Genomic DNA, 20,114 nt, shown 5'->3' on the forward strand with positions numbered 1-20,114 from the left:
GTATGGAGTGTAACCAGGTCAACCACTTTTCCCCTTTGTCTGCAACATCCTTCTCTTTGAAGTAATTGGCAACATTCTTTTGTTATCTGTAAAAGGTAATCACCTACAGTGAACCTGTGCATAGTAAATGAGGACCATCCTCATGTAATATACCCAGAAAAACAATAAAAGCCTGTCTAGGTGGGGGTCAGGGCTCTCTCTCACTTAGAGAGTGGCCATGCCATCCCTTTTTCTCCACAGGACTTCTGTAGTCCATGTGAATTTGTTCATTGCAGCCACAACACATGGATCCTGCCGGCCAAGATCTGCATCACCACCCACAGCAGTCTGTTGCTTCCAGAATGGAACTCTTCTTTCAAATCTATCCTGTTTGGATATTCTATCAGCTTACCATGACAACAAAATGGAGGTCCCTAATTGAACTGAGGAAGCTGGACAAGTCTTCTTTGATCTCAGCCTCCTCCCAAGGCCCATGAATGTTTTCTTAAAAAAGTTGCAGACAAATGAGGTAAAAAGGGCAGAGACAGGAGACGAACACCAGTGGAAGGTCAAAGAGGCTGGTTTCTACAACAATGATGGATGCAGGCCTCTTAAATGCAAAAAAAAAAAGAGTGACTCCCACCCATATAGCTACAGGGAGTACATGCCTTCAGTTTTTTCTATAACATGGGCCACAGGGCAAAAGTCTGCATGGCAAATTTCACCATGGTGAAGGCATGCAGGAACCAGGACAGGCGTGTGTCAAGGTAGGCAGAAGCAAAGATGGCCATGTTCAAGGACAACGTACTGGACACAATGGCAGCATTGGTACCATAGTTAAAGAAGATGGAGGGGCCTGAGAGCATGAAGACTGGCACAGTGTAGGTGGTGCCAGAGCTGACACACTCTCAGGGTCTTCAGTACTGGGGAAAAACCAAATGTGAGACTAATGAAGTCAGCCCACTGGGTTTGCCTGCTCTTCCTCAGCCCTTCTCCTCCATCAGTGAAATCAAACAAAACAGCCAGTCAGTGAGGAAGCCAGGTCATCCCAAAAGCCAACCAGAAGCCAGAAGACCCTTGTCCATATACCACCAGGTGACCACAAAAAACACAGACCCTACACAGCTGCTGAGTTGCCATGCTGGTCACAAATACCACAGCTCGGTATTGATATTTCCCTGCTTAGATTTTTTCCAGAGCTCTTCCAGGAATTGTTGGTCCACATAGTTAATCAGGAAAGGGCTGTCGCTCATACAAGACCTGGTGTTAGTTACAGGTTAGACACACGTTGCCCTTTCCCTCCAACTCAGGCCAGTTCAATTTCCCTTGTAGAAAGAAGTTCATCTGGTTCTCATTCTTTTTTTAAAATTAATTAATTTATTTTTTAATCATTGTTCAAATACAGTTTTCTCCTTTTTACTCCCAATCCAGTCCCCCCTCCTACCCCTCCTCACTTCCCTCCCATTACCACCCTCCCCTTAGTTTATGACCATGTGTCCTTTAAGTTTGTTCCTGTGAACCCTTCCCACTGTCCCCTTAAATTCCTTCTACTCTCCCCTGTGGTCACTGTCAGCCTGTCCTCTATTTCAGTGTCTTTGGTTACATTTTGTTTGTTTATTTGTTTTGTTATTTAGGTTCCTGTTAAAGGTGAGATCATATGGTGTTTGTCTTTCACTGCCTGGCTTGTATGGTTCTCATTCTTTATAAAGTTTTGAAATAAGGCCTCTCTGGAAATTCCAATTTGTGTTGCGGCTGATAATTTACCCACCTTCCCTTGTTTTTAAAGGCAGCAACCCAGGCTAGGCCTGCAATAGATGGGTTTCTTCTGAGGCTTAGCAATCCGGTCATGCTTCCACCCATGTGGCTGGGAGGGGGTGGCCACCTGCCTCCTTCCTCCTCTTTAACCTTGCTTGCATTTTGCATTATTTTCTAAGAGATTTCCCTAACTATCTTCTAGCTCTTCCACTGAATTTTTCCATGATGGTTTATTATCCATAAAAGTTCCTATTTTTTCCCTTTCTTTTTTTGATGTTTTTAAATAAAAGGGAATTATTTTGTGTGTCATGAAAACTGAAGCTATTAATGACTTTTTAAAATGTTTCCTTTCTCCATGTGTTGTTTCTGAGTTGTTATTGTTGTTATTTTTGGTGTTTGTATGTGTATGTGTTTGTAATTTCTTTGCTTTAGTCTTCTTGTTGGAAGCATTCCCCAAATATCTGGTAATTTTATCTGTTCATATTTAAGAAGCCACTAAAAAACTGATTTGGTTAGAAACTTTGTGTGCCTGAGTGGTCCTTGCTGACTGACGAGTTCTCTGCAACAGAACAAATAGGACTATAGAAACCAACTGCAATACTGTCTCTTAAACTGATCTATTTTGATAGAGGAGAATTCTGCATTCTCTTGTTGTGGGACATTGGCCTGCCCACCAGTCTAGTGTGCAGCCTTACATATATCATGTATTTACAGTTTTTCATAAATGGGATCATACTGTGCATAATGTTTTCTACAATGTGTTTTTCATCTAACAGTACGATGGGGACCCCCAAAACAGGATTTATTTATAAAAAATTGTGTATTTATTTTTACATATTTAGACTTCAGTCACCTTCAAAGTACCCTCCATTTGACACAGTATGCCTATTGAGAATTTTCCCACTGCTCCAGTTTTTGAACTTGTCAATTTTGATGCCTTTTTGTGTTTCTGCCTTTTTTTTTTTTCATTTCACCTCTTCCATATCAGCAAAATGTTTCCCTTTGAGGACTTTTTTCATCTGGGGAAACAGACAAAGAAAGCCACTCTGGGCATCAGGTGAAAAGGGAGGGTGGGGCATAGGGGTCATTACATTTTTGATCAAAAACTGCTGAACACGCAGCACAGTGTGGACAGGTGTGCTTGTAAATTACCCATTCTGAAATAGGCAAACTCATTAAAAGAGTCTTCAAAAAAATTCACTGAAGCCGACCGCAACCTCTCACAATAGCGCTTGCTGGTACACTGATACAGACAGGTCCCTAGAACAGTCACTTAGTGGGGGAAGCCTGTGCTACAAGGGGCCTGCCCTTCAGAAGATAATTCTGGGGTTTTCTGAGGTTCCCCCTTTGTACATATTAAGACATCTTTCCATTTCTGTGTGGATAGGAATGCATAGGAATATAAAATGGATGCTCAGAATTTCATATTATGTATGAGCCATAATTTACTTAAATTATTTCTAATTGATGGGCATTTGGGTATTTTTTCTATAACAACATTGCAATTGTGTCTTTATCTTTCTGTACTTGTGCAAGAATATCTGTACAATCAATTATTAGAAGTATAATGGTTGGATCAAAGGGTGTAAATATTTAAAATTTTTACAGATATTATCAATATTGCCAAATTACTCTCCAAGAAGATTATACCAATTCATACTACTACCTATTTATATTCTTGACAATTCTGGGTATTGTGAAACTTTTCCAACTTTGCGTTTTAACAGGACTTTCACATGTATATCTAATTCCAGTTATAACATGTACTTCTTTATTAGTGAGGTTGAATAACTTTTACTATTTTTATTAGTAATTTGCACTTATCTTAATACAAACTTTTTCTTTGAATTCTTTGTACATTTTTCTATTGGGTTATTAGTCTTTTTTATTGAATTACTCAATTCTTAGGTGCATTGAAGAAATTAGGACTTTGCGTATTATCTACTCTTTGACTTTTTAAACTTTCTAGTTTTATTAGTTTCCTAATGGAAATTTTACATTTATATGTATTTTTTACTTTATGGCTTGAGTTTTATGTGAGTTTTTGAAAAGCCTTCCTCACTCTGAGATGACGAAAAATTGTTCACTGTGTTTTATCAAGTGTTTCCTGCTGGTTGTTATTATACTGAGGCACCACACAAGCAGTCTTCCATTGTTAGAACTTTGTGTTGTTTCCCCACTTTCTGGAGGCCACGCCCTCTGCTTTTGTCCGGGACTCCCTGAGAAACTGAAAAACAATAGGTCAATGCATTTTTTATAGAGGCTTTAAGGAAATATATAAAAGTTTCTTTTCTGGTTTCAAGAATCTCAACTCATTTAACCACATTTCATTTCATTTTTTGATTCATTTTTGTTATTCTACTCTCAAACCCTCCCTGGCATTTCACATGTATGTTAAAATGACAGTGCACAAACTTGGCACAATACTTTCAGGGTGTGACCAATTCTAAGTTTAGCAGAGGGATACTTTCCTAGCTCTTGGATGTCATAGACCTATTAATATGTCTCACTATCACAATTAGCTCTATGAAAACAGCCACACTGTATTGCTGACTCATTCTCAGCTGGTGGTCCCATGCTATCAAATTCATAGGACTAGAAATAATGTCTATGTGTTAGGTGAAAGAAAAAAAGATTCAAAATGATCCTGGAATTTTGGAACACTGGGCCAAAAGATGAAACAGAAAGAAATTAAAAATTTTGCATTTAATGTGAAAAAAAAAGACTTCAGATAGAGATGATTTCACTTAACACTTAAACTTGGAAACATTTTAATTTACTGTAAACTTAATATCATTGACAATGTGAAACAGCTGCCAAAAAGAATTCTGACAGGCAAAAAAATTGGTGACTGTACACAGCCTTTCCTCTCCATCTTTCAGTCAAGGAAAGCTCTTTCTTGGCAGGGTCAGTTCTTTGGCCTTTTAAAGAGATGGGTGGAGTGGGTAAGAGAAAAGAGGTTTGATTGAACTATTGGAAAAGCTGGAGAGATGCCAAAGATGAAAGAGGAGGCACTAAGAAAGGCAAAGCTAATAAGCGCTGGCTAAGAGAGAAAGTTTGGGAAGTTTATGAAAGAGAGAAAAGAGAAAGAAATTTGACTAGCTGCTGTGACAGGGGAGGTTTTTAGATGAGAAAAGAGGTTTTAAAGGAAACGTTGTCATGTGTTATAAATATTGAGTCACTTTATGTGTGTTTTAAGAGACCAAAGTAAAATTTTAATATTTTCCACTCATTTTTAGACGTCTAGAATGTGTGTCTTTGTATGGAACCTTGAGCTGAGAAACTGTCACAGAGTATCTGAACTGTATACAGTTTACAGAATCCTCTGTCACATCAAAAGAACTATGGTGTTCACTGTAATAAAGATGGCAGTCATGTCATTTGGTCACCTTCAGCCCTGGGTATCACATTTTGCTAGGGCTACCATCACCAAGTACCACAGAACGGGTGGCATAAGCAATAGAAATTTATTCTCTCACATTTCTGAAGTCTAGAAGACCAAGATCAAAGAAATAACAAGATTGTTTTCCTTCGAGGCATCTCTCCTTGGTTTGTAGGTGGCCATTTTCCAATGTCTTTACGTGACCCTCTTTCCAAGTGTGTCTGGGTGTGTTATCTCCTCTTTTTATGAGATAGTTGGATTAAAGCTCACTGTGATGGACTCTGTTTAACTTAATTACCTCACTAAGACCCTATCTCCAAATAACAGTCTGATTTTGAGGTATTGGGGTGAAGACTTCAATGAGGGTACATAATTCAGATAAAATCATAAGACTACTGACAAATTCTATTTTTATCCTCATTTTTAGATCCCTTTGATTTTTTTTTTTTTTGCTGATCTTGCAGGATTCTACCCAAGTTCTTATAATTTATATATATATATATATAAAAAAACAGAATAGTCTCAACCTTTTTAAAAAAATTTTATTTATTTATTTTTAGAGAGGGAGGGAAGGGAGAAAGAGAGAGAGAGAGAGAAACATCAATGTGAGGTTGCTGGGGGCATGGCCTGCAACCCAGGCATGTGTCCTGACTGGGAATCGAACCTGCGATGCTTTGGTTCTCAACTTCTTCATTAAATTATTGTTAAAATCAGTAAATTCACCTGGCTGATATTGATGCTTACTATTTCTATCCCACTCAAAAATTTCTAGAATCTGCTAGTTTGTTAGATATATGCAAAATGATACATAAATTGGTCCTTTACATATTATTATATATAGTATCCAAACACACACACACACATACTCAAAAAGAAAACAATTTTCTTTTCTGCAAAATGAAGCCAGTAGATCAGAAAACCTGTGAAGTCTCTTCCAGTCACCAAATCCTACAACTCTAGTTCAAGGACATTAAAAGTATATGCTAAGTATAACTTTTAAATATTGGATATGTGTTATAAATAATGGGCATGTAGGAAAGCCAGAGATCAAGTTAGGAATTATGAGAGGCTTTCTTAAAATATGAATGGACAATTGAAAATATCTTGGAGGAAAATCCTTTAAGTCTGATCGCTAACCTAGAGTTCAGCCTTCAGAATCATAACTCACACTGATAACAATTCAGGCTCCCACTTTCACTTTTTTTCCATAACTACTGTTTTCTCTCATAGTTGTGTTTGTTTAAAAACTGTCTGAGGACAATTAAGTTTGTACACTCATGTCCTGCTGTACATTTCATATCTCTTTAAAGCTGGATGGAAAAACACATTATAGTTCCCATTTTCTTCATTTATAATTTATTTTATTTTACCATTTTTGCAGAAATAGTAACATTTAATCAGCATTAACTGATTGACCATGCATTTAAGCAAAGAAGAGTAGATAGTAAACTTCTGCAGTACACAGATAAATATCAGAGCTTGACAGTGCTTTACACATTATATTTATTCATATTTCCAAGCTCATAAAGAAATCTATTCATATACTTTCCAACAAGCGAGGATTATATAGTATATCTGCCAATCCCTAAAATTAGTTTTTTAAAATACCTTGTAAAAGTCAGAAAATATGGTTCATCTCTTTGAAGGTTAAAGACAGGCTAATACGTTACTTTTCTTTAAAAAAAAATAAGATAAGAGCTATCAGGCAAAAGTTGTGAAAATGTAGCAGTAATACTTAGAGGTTGGCTTTCTACAGTGAATTATTACACTTTGAAAGACTTTCATGTACTACCCAGGCTCATTTATGACATCAAGTTAAAATCATTTTAGCAGGAAAATTTTTTAAATAAAACATTTTCTGAGGGTGGAAAAGAAGCATATTGGATTTTATCTGGTTATTAAATTCAAAAAGTGCTTTGTATTAAGAAAGTGGATATTGTGCCCAGCATTATTAACATACTCTATCTAGAAAAATGACATTGTTATTCATATGAAAACAGATGTTGGCCCACATAAAGTTAAATGCCTTCACAGACCTCAACATGTGTACATGAAATTACAGAAATTAATTATAGTTCAAGCAGACTTGACTGCTCTTCTGTTTTATAGGGAGTGTTTGAGTTATCTACTGCTGCATAACAAACAATCCCAAAATTTAATGGCTTAAAATAAAGCTTGGCAAACCCTTTTTGTAAAGGGCTAAATAGAAATTTCTAGACTTTGTAGACTATACAATCCCCATCAAAACTACTCAAATGACTGTTTTAGCTCAAAAGAAACCATAGATAATATGTAAAAAAAATGGGTGTGGCTATGTTCTAATAAAACTTTATTTACAAACAGGCAGTGAGACAGATTTGGCCCACAGGTCATAGTGTTTTGACTTCTGGTTTATTAAGGCTTATAATTCTATGGACTGGTATTTTAGACAGGGCTCTCAATGGGGATGACTTGCCTCTACTCTTCTTGGTTGAATGGGTCGACATGTGTGTTATTGGCAAGTTGGCTGGGGGCAGAATGGTCATGATCGGTCTCATGTAACATGTCTGGCAGTTGACTGTGGCTGTTGATTAGGCACCTCAGGTTGCCTCCACATGGGCCTCTGTAGTAGGCTAGCTGAGGGGCTATCATGTGGCAGCTGTTTTCAATGGGGCTAAAGCAGAGACATCAAGACTTCTGAGGCCTTAGCCAGGAAGAGTCAAAATGTCACTTCACCATATTCTGTTGGTCAAAGTCACAAGGCTGGCCCAGATTCAACAGACTCTACCTCTTGGTGGGAGGAGTTGCAAAGAATTAGTGGCCATTTTAAATTCACTACATGGAGTAAATTCCGTCAAAAGAGTTCTATTAATTCCTGTAAGACTTTCACCAAGAACATTTTGACTTTGAAAAACCTGTCAAAACCTTATGTATTGTGGGAGCAGTTCTCATGGTAAATCACACAGCCACAACTTAAAGAAGAAATAAAAATTAATCACAATTTTCATTCAAACTATTTTGACATTTTTGTGAAAACAAAGCAGCTATGAAAATAAAAGAGATCTTTTAAAGGCTCAGAGTGAAATGATATCATTTTTATTTTTAAATAAGGTACTTGGTCAAAAAGGTCAGTTGAAAAGGAGATAGTGAGGGAGAATACCGAAGGTAGTAAACAGGGATGGTTAGAATTTTGATCCTTGGAAGTAAAAAGATTATTCCTTTGGAGTGACTCCTTTTGCTTTAGGAAACTCCCCTCAGTGGGTCTTTAGTTACATTTGACTAAGGTTAGTACAAGCTTCTCCTCTGTAAAATTATACTCTTTAACTTTCTAATTAAAAAATATTTTGTTGAGAGGCTTTTCATCCCACTGGTTTTAGCATTTTTTCTCAATTATTATTATGATTGTCAAATAGTGATTTTCTAAAACTCCATCATTTTTTCTACATTTACTAGTTACAAGGGAAAACTTTCTCATTTATTTATGTATATCAATGTGGAGTCATGAATCCTATTCAATTTAATTTTATAATTCTTATTATTGTTACTTATTTTGATGATCAAATTGTCCCAAGTTTGGCCAGTGGGAGTCTTCAGAAATTGGCAATTCTGTTCTTTTAATGTGCTCATCATTTCTGAATGCTTTCTTACCTTCTGACACATGATATTCCAGGCTCATCTTGTACATTCCCTGCCTCCTCTCTACCTTGTTCCTTTAAATAGAAAATGCAATTTAGAAACCAAGATCTGGATGCCTAGATGTGCTTATTGCTGTTGGAATACTGCTCTTCCCAGGCTGTCACAGTGGACAGAGCTAGGAAATGTATATATACTTATATACATTTAAAACCACATTTATCTATCCACCCATCTATCTAAGTACCCACCCACCTATTGAAATCCATGAGTTCATTGGTATTGACAATCCAAAAACACAGGGTTCATTCTAGTTTTCTCATTTGTACTTACCTTCTCCAACAATGAGAATCCAGGCAACCATTATCCTCAATATATAGCTGACCCTTGAACAACAGAAGTTTGAACTGCACAGATCCACTTATACGTGACTTTTTTTTTCTTTAAATACAGTGTATATAGTCAACTCTTCGTATCCCTGCATTTCAATCCAGGGATTTAACCAACCACGGACTGAAAATAGGATTTTCCATCTGCAGTTGGGTATCTGCAATGCTCAGGGCTATGTTACTGAGAAGCAAGTGGAGTTCTGCTGCCCACCGCCACTCTCTAAGCAAAATTCCAGAGGCAAAGCTTTGGTGACAAAGGAAAGGAATCCTTTATTCAAAAGCTACATTATTTTGGAGGTATGGCAAGCTTCTGCCTCAGAGCTCATCCCCTCTAAAACACCCAAAGAAGAATAATCCTTCCACCCTCTGCCAGGCCAGCCTGATCCTAGGCTGCACCCAAAGTTTCTTCTCCCATCCAAAATACCATCCTTTGGGAAATGCAAGCAGCTGTAGCAAGATCATCCATCTAGGCATCCATGAGAATGAGAGCCCAAGAGCCAGTTTCTGCCCTCTTTTTATTTTAAATCTTCTGGCCCATATTTCCATGTGCTCTGGAGGCATTTAGCTTCTCAGCCAATCCTGGCTTAGACTGTTTAGCATTGCCTCAGCCAACCTCCTCCTACAGCCTCTCCCTTCTCCCCACTCCCCCCCACCTCCCCAGTGATCTGATTAGATCTCAGTATCAACTATGCAATGTTCTACTCCATTTTGGGACTTGAACACCTGCAAATTTTGCTATGCTCAGGGGTCCTGGAACAATTTCTCTGTGGATACTGAGGGACCATAGTTAAGTTTTTGGGGAGTCAAAAGTTATGCACAGATTTTCAATTGTGCAGGGGCTTGGTGCCCATATCCCCTATGTTGTTAAAGAGTGAGTATTACTGACATGTTTGTTCAATAACCCTATGTATAACTACTTTCGAATTGCTGCTGCTGTCCCTCCATGTGACACGCTCCAGTGACACGCTGACACCTTGCTCCAGACTGCCTCCTCCCCACAGGGATGCCCTCTCAGACTGCTCAGGTGCAACACTGTATGCCAGCCCACCACAACCACTGCTCATCCCCAGGCTCCTAGCCACCTACACAGACTTTTGGGCTAAACCTTGGAGGAAGGAAATGAGCCCTTTTTTTCTTGATTTCTCTCTATTATTTAGATTGGGGCCTATATAAAATATATTTGCATAGCTTTAATACAAAGCTTTAGAAACAGTTTTTGTGTGCCTAAACCTACAAACAACTAAGTAGTATCAGAACACATGCATTACCAGTGACATAGCTGTTACATTATTGTTATCACTGGTTAATCTACAATATTCTTTTTAATAGTTCTGTTGTTTGGTTGCTATGGTGTTTAGGCTTCCAGATAAGTGATCTGCCACTGTAATTATCTTCATGTTTCTTGCCATGCCCACATCCCTCCTGTAAAAGTATCCTATGAAATTCTTAATATTACATAACTGCAACCCTTACAGGAGCCAAGCTGATAAACACTGACCCAAAGGCCATTAACCTATGATTTGACCAGAATAGAGTTCTGCCAATAACAGATGCTGTTGGTTCCCTGCCTGTATCCTCTCCACAGTCCCTGATCCACATTATGCTGACAGCATCCTGCTGTAAGCACCTGCCACTTTCTACTTAAGGGAAGTAGGGTAGGCTGGGTGTACATGGGTTAACTCTGCCCTGGAATCAGCCCCCAGCCAATGACAGATGGGAGTTAAAGAACAAATAGCCAACGTCTTTGCCTGGTTAACTCTGAGGAATATTCTACACTGTCTTCTAGAGTTCTATCTTGGCACAGTTGCACATAGCAGTAACTTGCTCATTAATGAATCCTTTCTTGGCTTCCTTCCCTTCATTGTCTCAATTCCCTGCTTGCTGAAAAGTGCTTCCAGGAACCACATCCCAAGTTAACTATCAGCTCTTGCATTTGTGCCTCCAAGTCAGCTTCTGTGGGAATCCAACCTAAGAAACTGCTCTGATGTCATGATAGTTATTAGCAGAGCCAAAAAGATGTCTTTTCTCAGGTATTTAAATTAGAAAAAGAGGCATCCACAACTTAATAATACTTTCTGAGAAATATGCTGTTAGGTAATTTTGTAACTTACATAAATATGAATGTTATAGCCTGCTGCACACCTGAGGTATATGATTAAGCCCATTGCTCTGTAGGGAATGTGGACAAAAAGGGGGTTCTATAGAAAGTAACCTCATAGGGTGATCTTGTGGCAGGTTAGTAAAAATTTAGAAAAATTCCTTGGCAAGTGGAATGGAAAAACTGAGACAGATAGCTGAATAAGGCAGAGTAGTTTACAGCCAACTAACAAATTGCAAGGTCTTATCTTCCCTAACAAAGGACATTCAGGAGCAAATGGTAAACACAGTCCAGACTGTGCAGGGGCAGACCCACCTCAGTCCCAGTTCCTTTCCAGTGAAGGTGAAACTGACCAGAGAATGACGCTGACCCCTCTATACACTCATTTTGATGCATCAGCATATCAAATGATATGCCTGGAAAGATGATGAATATTCTGATTGAGATCTCCCCTAAAATTTCCACCTTTAGAAAACAGATAAAAGCCCTTAAGACAAAGGACCCAGCATGCACTCTCCCTCGAGCACACCTGTGCCTTCCTCCACCCTCTTCTTTCCTCACCTCCTTCTTTCTTTTCTCCTAAGCTCTAAAGCTTCCCAGGAGACTTGGAACCAGGGGAGCAGCAGGCAGTGGTATCTTGTACCTTTTCACCTCTGTACCTTTTATACTAAGTCCATGCAGCCTCACTTCTGTTACTGTGGTCTCCTTTTCTGCATCTAGGCAGCTCAGCCTAGGCTTACTCCTGTTGCTGTGCTCTTGCCTCTTCCATCTTAGGTCCTTCTTTTGTTTTACTGTCCCTAGCTTTAATAAATGTACTCTCAAAATCACCTGGACTTGTGTCATGAAATCTTTCCGGCACAAAGTCAAGAACTTACACATTCCAGATGGAACAGTACTGTCCTTTCCAAGGACAATCTAATTATAAATTCCTAACTGGGCAGGTCATGGTGTGTAGTCACATTCCAGGCATATGACTTCTTCAGTACAAATTTCGTCTTTGCTTTAAGAAAGCCCTATCCATTGTTTCTGTGCATCTAGGTTAACATGCTTTTGAAATGCCTCTTTTCAGACCCTTCCTTCAGTTATGGGAGAAGCTCTCAGAAATTTGATTCTTCTCACCAAGTAAAAAAATTACAGATCAGCAAGTCTGTTTATCATGCAAGCAGGGTTTATTGGTGACACATTCTCATGGAAGAGAACAGGCCTTGCCCAAGTCAGGGAGAAAGGCAAAAGCAAGGGTGACAAGGGCAGGAGTGGCAAGAGCAAAAGAGATCCTTTGTTTAGATGATTTATATATTTATTGGGATGAGGGAGAGGGAAGAAGTTACATATTAATTGACAAGTAAAGGTGGTGTTAGCTTTCCCCTTTGGGGCATGAATACCCAAAGGTGTTAAGGGACTTCCTCCTTTAGGCACTGAGGGTCCTTTCCAGCCTTTCAGGCATTGGGATAAAAACACAGTTTCAAAGTCTTTCTTTCCCAGATAATGGAAAAAATACGTAGAATTTCAAGGACTGCAGATTTAGTGAGTGGGACTTGTATCCCTCTTCTTCCCTGCCTTGGTTTGCTATCTATCCTACCTAACACTTTTAAAGCACAACTGTAGGAGGGTGCAGCCAAAGGGTCCCCAAAACAAGGATTTGTAATGGAGTTCAGAACTCAAGGTGTCCAGGAAATATTAAAAAAGTATATAGGATGTCCTCACCCCCACTCCCCAGGTGTGGGTTGGGGGAAGGGACAAATGAAGCAGGGCCATTGAGAGCTGTTTCGCATAGCAACAGCCTTGCAGCTACCCTCTGGTGTGGTCATTTAACATATATATAACCTTTAACTGGTTGCATAGATATGCTAAATAGCTGTGACCAGCTCTGAGCCAGGGGAATGGAAGCAACTTCCCCACCAAGATGTAACTGGGGGGCAGGTCCCCTGAGTTACAGCGCCTGTGTGGGAGCTCAGAGAAAATTGACTCCATGACAAGGGGCCACGCCTGCCCAGACTCATGATGGCAGCCCAGTAAAGCTGGAAGGCTTTGAGAGTTCTGGCATGTGAAGCTGAGTGTGGGAGGAGTCGGAAATGGGGCTGCAGAGGAAGATTGGTGCGGGGATTTAAACTCAGGTGCAGCAGCCATTGAAGAGAGATCCATGTGGTTTTGGCTAACTGGAAACTCCTGCAGCCATGTGAGGAGGGGGCAGGGGCCAGCGTGGACAGATGGGAGTCTCCGCGGCCGCCTGCCCTGTTATAGCCCCGTAGACACCGCCAGTGATGCAGCCGCCTGCAGCTCCGAGCCCCAGCTGGCTCTGCAGCCAGGAGAAGTGGCCACCAGTAACTCACTCGGAAGCACTGGGTCACTGCCCTGCTGCCGCAGCCACCTCCAGCCCTTGGCGCACTGTGCCCACACTTACCACTCGGCTCTTGGAGTCTCAGGCCAACCTCCCAGCCACCTGCTCTGGACCTGGGGCCAGGACACGATGAGCTCCGTGCTAGCCCTCTCGGTGGTGGTGCTGCTGCTGCCGTTGTTCTCCCAGAAAGAGGGATCACCCCCGCCCCCCTGCAGCCATGAGAAGAATCACCATGCGGCTTTAGCTGGAGATCCTGGCAACACAACCAATGGTGCTGGGAACTAAGGAAGGCCTGCCAGCTGAGCACAAATTACTAGGAAAAACCAAGAGCTGCCTAAGCCATGGACTTCTACTTCTTTTCCTGAGATACAGTACCCCAGACTGGGCAAAGGAGGGAAGGAAGGACTGTGTGTGTTTGTGAGTGTTTCAAGGGACTTTGGGATTTTAACAAAGACATTAAGTCATTAGTTTTAGTCTGCATAACTTGAATAAATAACTCTTCTTCACCAATCTCTAGCATGGAAAGCTATAATTCTCTGGCTTAGGGAATGGTGAACCTAGTACAGGGGGACCCCAGGAGAAACGGGGGTCAATTCGGTAGCATTGTGGGACCCTCTTCCCTGGTGGCCAATAGTGGAGGATCATGGGAAACCACATGCGCAGTAGCTTTAAAGTAATGCAACTACTTGTATATACTCAGTAAAAGCCCACCAAAACTAGCCAGAAAGGATCCTCCCTCTAAGAATAGAGTCCCTCTAGCCCATGAGGTCAATCTCTGCTTGGAGTTGGCCTGCTCCCATGTTCTCTTCTATGAACTCTGGGTGTTCGGTTCAATTCTTTGTCCCGATCACTAAGAACCTGGTTACCTGTGCCCACCTGTGACACAACCACCCTCGAAATAGCACATAATCTTAACTATCCTATAATCTAATCCTCACCTTGCTTTCTCTCACTCTCACGTGCATGAAATAAGCAGGAAAATATAGGGAGACATTCTGCGTGGCATGGGAATGTAACTCAGCTCCCACTCAGAAAGGCCAGTGGGAAGTGAGTTTCCGGCACACAGGAGCCATGCCCACAGATAGGTTCTCCCATGGGGAATCAGGCCTGCATTGTACCTAGACTGCTATGAGACTTGCTTTTTGCTAAAACTCCCTCACCCTGGATTGAGGCGGCAAGTGCTTACTGTAACTTCCTAAGATCTGTGCTAAACCTCCCAAGTGTGGAGCGTAATGAGTGCAACCACTCTTCCCTCTGATCTGTAACATCCTTCTTTTTGAAGTAATTAGTAACATTCTTTCCTTTGTTATCTGTAAAAAGTAATCACCTACAGTGAAACTGTGCATAGTAAATTACATCCGCATGTAATGTACCCAGAAAAACAATAAAAGCCTGTCCAGGCAGGGGTCGGGGCCCTCTCTCACTTAGAGAGCAGCCATGCTGTCCCTTTTTCTCCACAGGACTTCTGTAGTCTGTGTCAATTTGTTCATTGCAGCCACAACACATGGATCCTGCTGGCCAGGATCTGCATCAGCAAACTGTTATTTCTTTGAAGCATTTATCACAGACTCTTGAAATCTTGCTTCCAGATGTATCTATCCTCTGAGTCAAATAAATTTTTATAAAAATTTGGACATTCTCAAATCAACAGAGAGGAAAAATAATTTTATCTCTACTTTTCTGGGTTCTTGTTGGAGATATCCCTATAATAAAAGACAGATTAACAAGAGAAAAACATGTATGAGGGACCCATGGACAAAGACAGGGTAGCGGGGGTGAGAGTTGAATGCGGGAAGTGGGGAAAGGAGAAAGGAGAGAGTAACAGGGGGAAAATGGGGACAACTGTAATTGAACAACAATTTAAAAAAAGAAAATAAAAAAAGAGAAAAAGAAGGTTTAATGCTTAACTCTTTTATACATAAGAGAGACCCCGAAAAACTGAGGAATTTGCCAAAATGGCTGAAGACACCACCTCAAATACCATCTTCATCTGAAGACAAAGAAGAGGTTGGGGCTAGGGAGTCAGTTATGGGTAGTGTCAGGAAAAGCACAGAAAACAAGGGTTGTGATGCAGATTTAAGTCTTCAGCTTCTGCATTGAGAAGAGTGTCTAGAGATACGGTCATCCCCCTCTCCTTGGAACAGCAGAGAGACACCCTCACAGATGGAGATTTCCCTTCAAATTTAAATGTCTTTTACAAAGGGTAACTTCTACTTGGTTTTCAGAGCTTCTCCCGAGTCTGCTGTTTCTTAAAATTAACAAGCCTAAAATAATCCTTGTGTCAAAAAGACATTTTGGGGTGACAAATTCTGTTCCCCTCCAGCTCCTAGGCTAGAAACCTGTACAGCGTGTTACTATACTGAATAGTGAGGATGAAGAAAGGGGTAGTGCTGTAAATCTAACCAAAAGTAACCTCACAGGGTGATCTGATCATAAATTCCTAATTGGGCAGGTCCTGGTGCACAGTCACACCCTTCCCCTCCAGTGCCTCAGTACTTAGAGCACAATAGAACACCAACAGAAGGTCAGGATTCCGTGTCTCCCATTGACTGTGTGGTAGATGTCTGGGAGCCCACATCAGGGACTATTGTGCACCAGGGGATTCTTTAATAGAGACTAGGATTTAAGAATGAAAAGAGATGATCCTTATGTAATTCATAAAGGGAAAATTATGGGAGGAATGTTAATAATTCTTTGTAGGGGTTAAATGGAATGGAAAGCTATAGTAGTCTCTCCTTAGCCACAGTTTCACTTTCTGTGTTTTAAGTAATCCACTGTCAACCTCAGTCCGAATATATTTAGTGGAAATTGTCAGAAATAAACCATTCATAAGATTTAAATTTTGCATCATTCTGAGTAGTGTGATGAAATCTCAGGCCTTCCTGCTCCATCAACCCACATATCTACGCTGCCTATCCTGTTATCAAAAAGGCCACCTGGCCCTGTGCGGGGTCTTCCCAGAGTCAGCCACCAGTGTTTGGGGTCTTGACTTCATGCAGGAAAGATTTCACAATACAAGCCAGGTGCTTTTTAGAGGACTTTTATTAAAGCTGGAGACAGTGAAACAAGGAAGGGCCTAGGAAAGAAGCAGCAGCAGGAGAGGGACTAGATGGGGAAATGAGTCTAGGCTGGGCTGGTTTGGCTCACTGAAAAGTCAGAAAAAAGGGGGTCCAGGGGACAGGTCCAGGGGCTTAGCCCAGGACAAGCTGCCATTGCTCATTGCTCCCCTGGTTGCAAGTCTTGTGGGGTCCCTTAGAGTTTAGGAGACACGTGGCTGTGAAGGAAGAAGAAGGGGTGGGGAAGGGAAAGGTTCAGGTGGCTCCTCGAAGGGAGAACATACTCTGGCGCCTTCTTTTTGAGGGTTTTTAAAGGCTAGGGATTTAGGGGAGGTCTTAGGGGAGGATCTCAACAGAATATTCATTACTTTCATGCTGATGTGCCAAAATGAGATTTATTTCCTTAACTTCATCTGTGGTTGGCAAATGGCACTAATTGGATTTCTGCTATGTATCTCCCTGAGTGGGATGATTTAAGGTATTCACCCTCTGCTTGGGGAGAAGCAGAAACCATTTACTCTCAGGTGTCATTGTTTATAGAAGATAGGATTTTGCAATTTATTATGTGGCTATAAACTGCTTGGCCATTTAACTATCTACCTCAGTTTCCCTATTCTGCTTGGCTTGGTTTACTAGCCTGCCTCAGTACTACCTACTTATTAGTCACTTAGTAGCCCTCCCAGTTATCAGATCTACTGTCAGGTTACCTTAGGCCTTGTGTTCAATTAACACCTAGCTTCCTTAATAATGCCCCCAAAACATGAAAGTAGTGATGCTAGTAATGCTGATATGCCAAAGAAAAGCTGTGAAGTGCTTCCTTTAAGTGAAAAGTTATGTATGTTGTGACATCCAAACCTATAGACAATTTTTATGAGTTTATTTGAGCCAAACTGAGGACAATTGCTGGGAAACACAAACTGGACAGCTTGAGAAAATGCTCCAGAGAATGGCAGTTTTGCCATTTATTTTATACATTACAGTCAAAGGACAAAGTATAAGGAGGGTTACCTGAAATTCACTGCCGGTAGATTAGGGAGGCAGGAGAAAGCCAAGTGGGGAAATTTCTGAGAACGGATACAGAGTAAAATGAAAAGACAAATACATCTTTTACATTGGTGGGTATAGGGCAGTTAACATTTGCAGCACATGGTGATAGTATTTGGGCAACAAGATAATAATGAGGGGTTCCATGGTCTTGAGTCTAGTGGGAGATTGTGCCCTGAGGGGCCTGGAAAACAAGGGTATTACTTTGACATTCCAAAGGTGTTATTATAGACACACAAAAAAGACAATAAACAGGCTCAGTCAAGGTAAAGATTGACCTTTTTCAGGGAAGATATTGGCCTAGAACATGACTACCCACTAGAATTTGGTTTTAGTTAGGAGTTTTCATTGTCAAGTCTCCTATGTGGCTACTTGAGGTCTCTGAGTTTCCCTGAGCTTGTCAGGTTTAGTATGTGGCCCCCTTTTCATCCATAATATATAAGAAAAAACATAGCATACATAGGGACTGCTACTATCCAAAGTTTCAGGAATTCACTGAGGGTCCTGGAACATACCCCCATGGATAGGGGGTGGGGAGCTACTATACCTTTCTGTAATAGGAAGGGTGTTAGGGAAATATAGCCAAGTGTGAAAGGTGATTTGTCCCAAAGCCTTTAATACATGTATTTGAGTAAATCAAAAATAATCTAAATGTCTTCTAGTCTGTTCCACTTGGATATCTTCAAAGGAATGGAAATTAATCTGAAATTGAGACTGTATTTCCCAAAGCTGGTCTTCTTTTAATACTCGTATCAGTGTAATGTCACCGTCATTTATCTGATTCACGTATAAGTCAGAAACTTGGGGTTATCTTTAATAACTTCTTTGCCTTAACTTCCTTGGTATCCAATTAATAACCAAGTTGTACTTATTTTATTTTCCAAACATCTCTTGAATCTTTATGCTTATTATCAACTCTGTTGCCACTTCCTCTGTTCAAGCTGTCGTACTGGCCTGCTATTCCAACCTATAATTGGTCTTCCCTGTGTGTATTATTGTTCCTTGCCATTTCATTTCAATTCATTTTCTACTCTGAAGACTATCTGTGTGTGTGTGTATGAATGCAGATCTATGTATGTTACTTCCTCTATTATCCTGCTTAAAACTCTTCAAACGTCTATTGGACATCTGATAGCTTCTGTCCAGCAAATTTCCACCCTCCCTATGGTAATGACACTATAAATTTATTTTAGGAAACCACTTTTCCCCAAGTGGTTTGGGATTACCCCCACCTGAAACTCCAGAGTTATGGATGCTCTAACTGGCATACTCTTCCCCTAGCCACAGAGATTGTTTTAGAGAAGGGCACTGAACCCATACCTACACCACTTAAAGTACTGTGTTCCCCTAGCCAAAGGAATTGGTTCAAGGCGGGCATTTAAGCAGATCAAATCAGGGACATTGGTTCTTGTGACCATGATGGGAACCAGAGTGAAGACTAAGCTAGAACAAGGATGAGAGCAGAATCAAGGGATCCCAGAGAGCCAGAGCTATGAATAGAACTGTGCTTGGATAGGGTCTGGCCTCTGAGCTTCACCATTGCATAAGCCAATGATTTGGGGGTGGTGGGGTGGAGGTTAAGGCAGGTTAGATTGAGTTTTCCATCACTCCCGGCTGAAGATGCTCAGCTAATGGACATCCAAGGTAATGTTCTTTGCACATGGAATAAAGGCAAAGGTCCTTAAAACAACTTGAAGTACAGTTACACTTGCTCCCTGGGTTTAAGCCATAGAGGCTGACCTTTAACCTCTGCTCATGCCATTGCTTCTTTCTAAAATCCTCTTGGCCTCCCACATATCCAATGTTATGCTTCTTCTACTACTTATTCTTTAACTCAGCCCAAGTGCCTTCCACAAGTCCTGAAACAGACTAGATCCTTGTTAATCACTCTCAAAGCATGATATGGAATGAGTTGTGCTACTTGAAAGTATAGAAATTATACATCTATTTGTGAGATTCTCTCATAAAAGCCTGTCTCTCTCACTTAACTATAAGCTATATGTGAGAAACTCTCTTTTTCCTCATTAATTACAATTCCTGACATAGTGCTTTATTTTGGTTGTTGTTGAATACTCCAAATTCTCCTCAGTTTTTAACAACACACCGAACTCACATCTTATAACCTTATTACTGGGTTGTTTTGCTATTGTTGTTATTGTTGTTTATCCTTCTAGATTAGCATAATCAATGTGTGGGATCACTGAATTCCCAACTATCAATCCAAAGACTACATTGTCTGTAACACAAATCACCTGGAAAACATAAAAATACATCTTCCAAACTCTTCTTCTCCTGCTTCTAAGATTTGACTGAGTAAGTCAGGGAATCTAAAATATCCTAGAAATTTTTTAACATTCTCTATTCATCCATGTTCGTAGCAGCATTATTCACAATAGCTGAAAGATGGAAGCATCCAAATATCCATCCATGAAGAATGGATAAACAAGATGCAGTATATACA

General features: G+C 40.5%; 1 pseudogene; it reads right to left on the reverse strand.

The window, feature by feature from the left end:
* Window positions 1-284: 284 nt before the first annotated feature.
* On the reverse strand, window positions 285-9,092 carry LOC114492205 (annotated as a pseudogene).
* Between the last annotated feature and the right edge of the window lie 11,022 nt (window positions 9,093-20,114).

This window comes from Phyllostomus discolor, chromosome 1 (genome assembly GCF_004126475.2).
Source record: "Phyllostomus discolor isolate MPI-MPIP mPhyDis1 chromosome 1, mPhyDis1.pri.v3, whole genome shotgun sequence".
Classification (NCBI taxonomy): Eukaryota; Metazoa; Chordata; class Mammalia; order Chiroptera; family Phyllostomidae; genus Phyllostomus; species Phyllostomus discolor.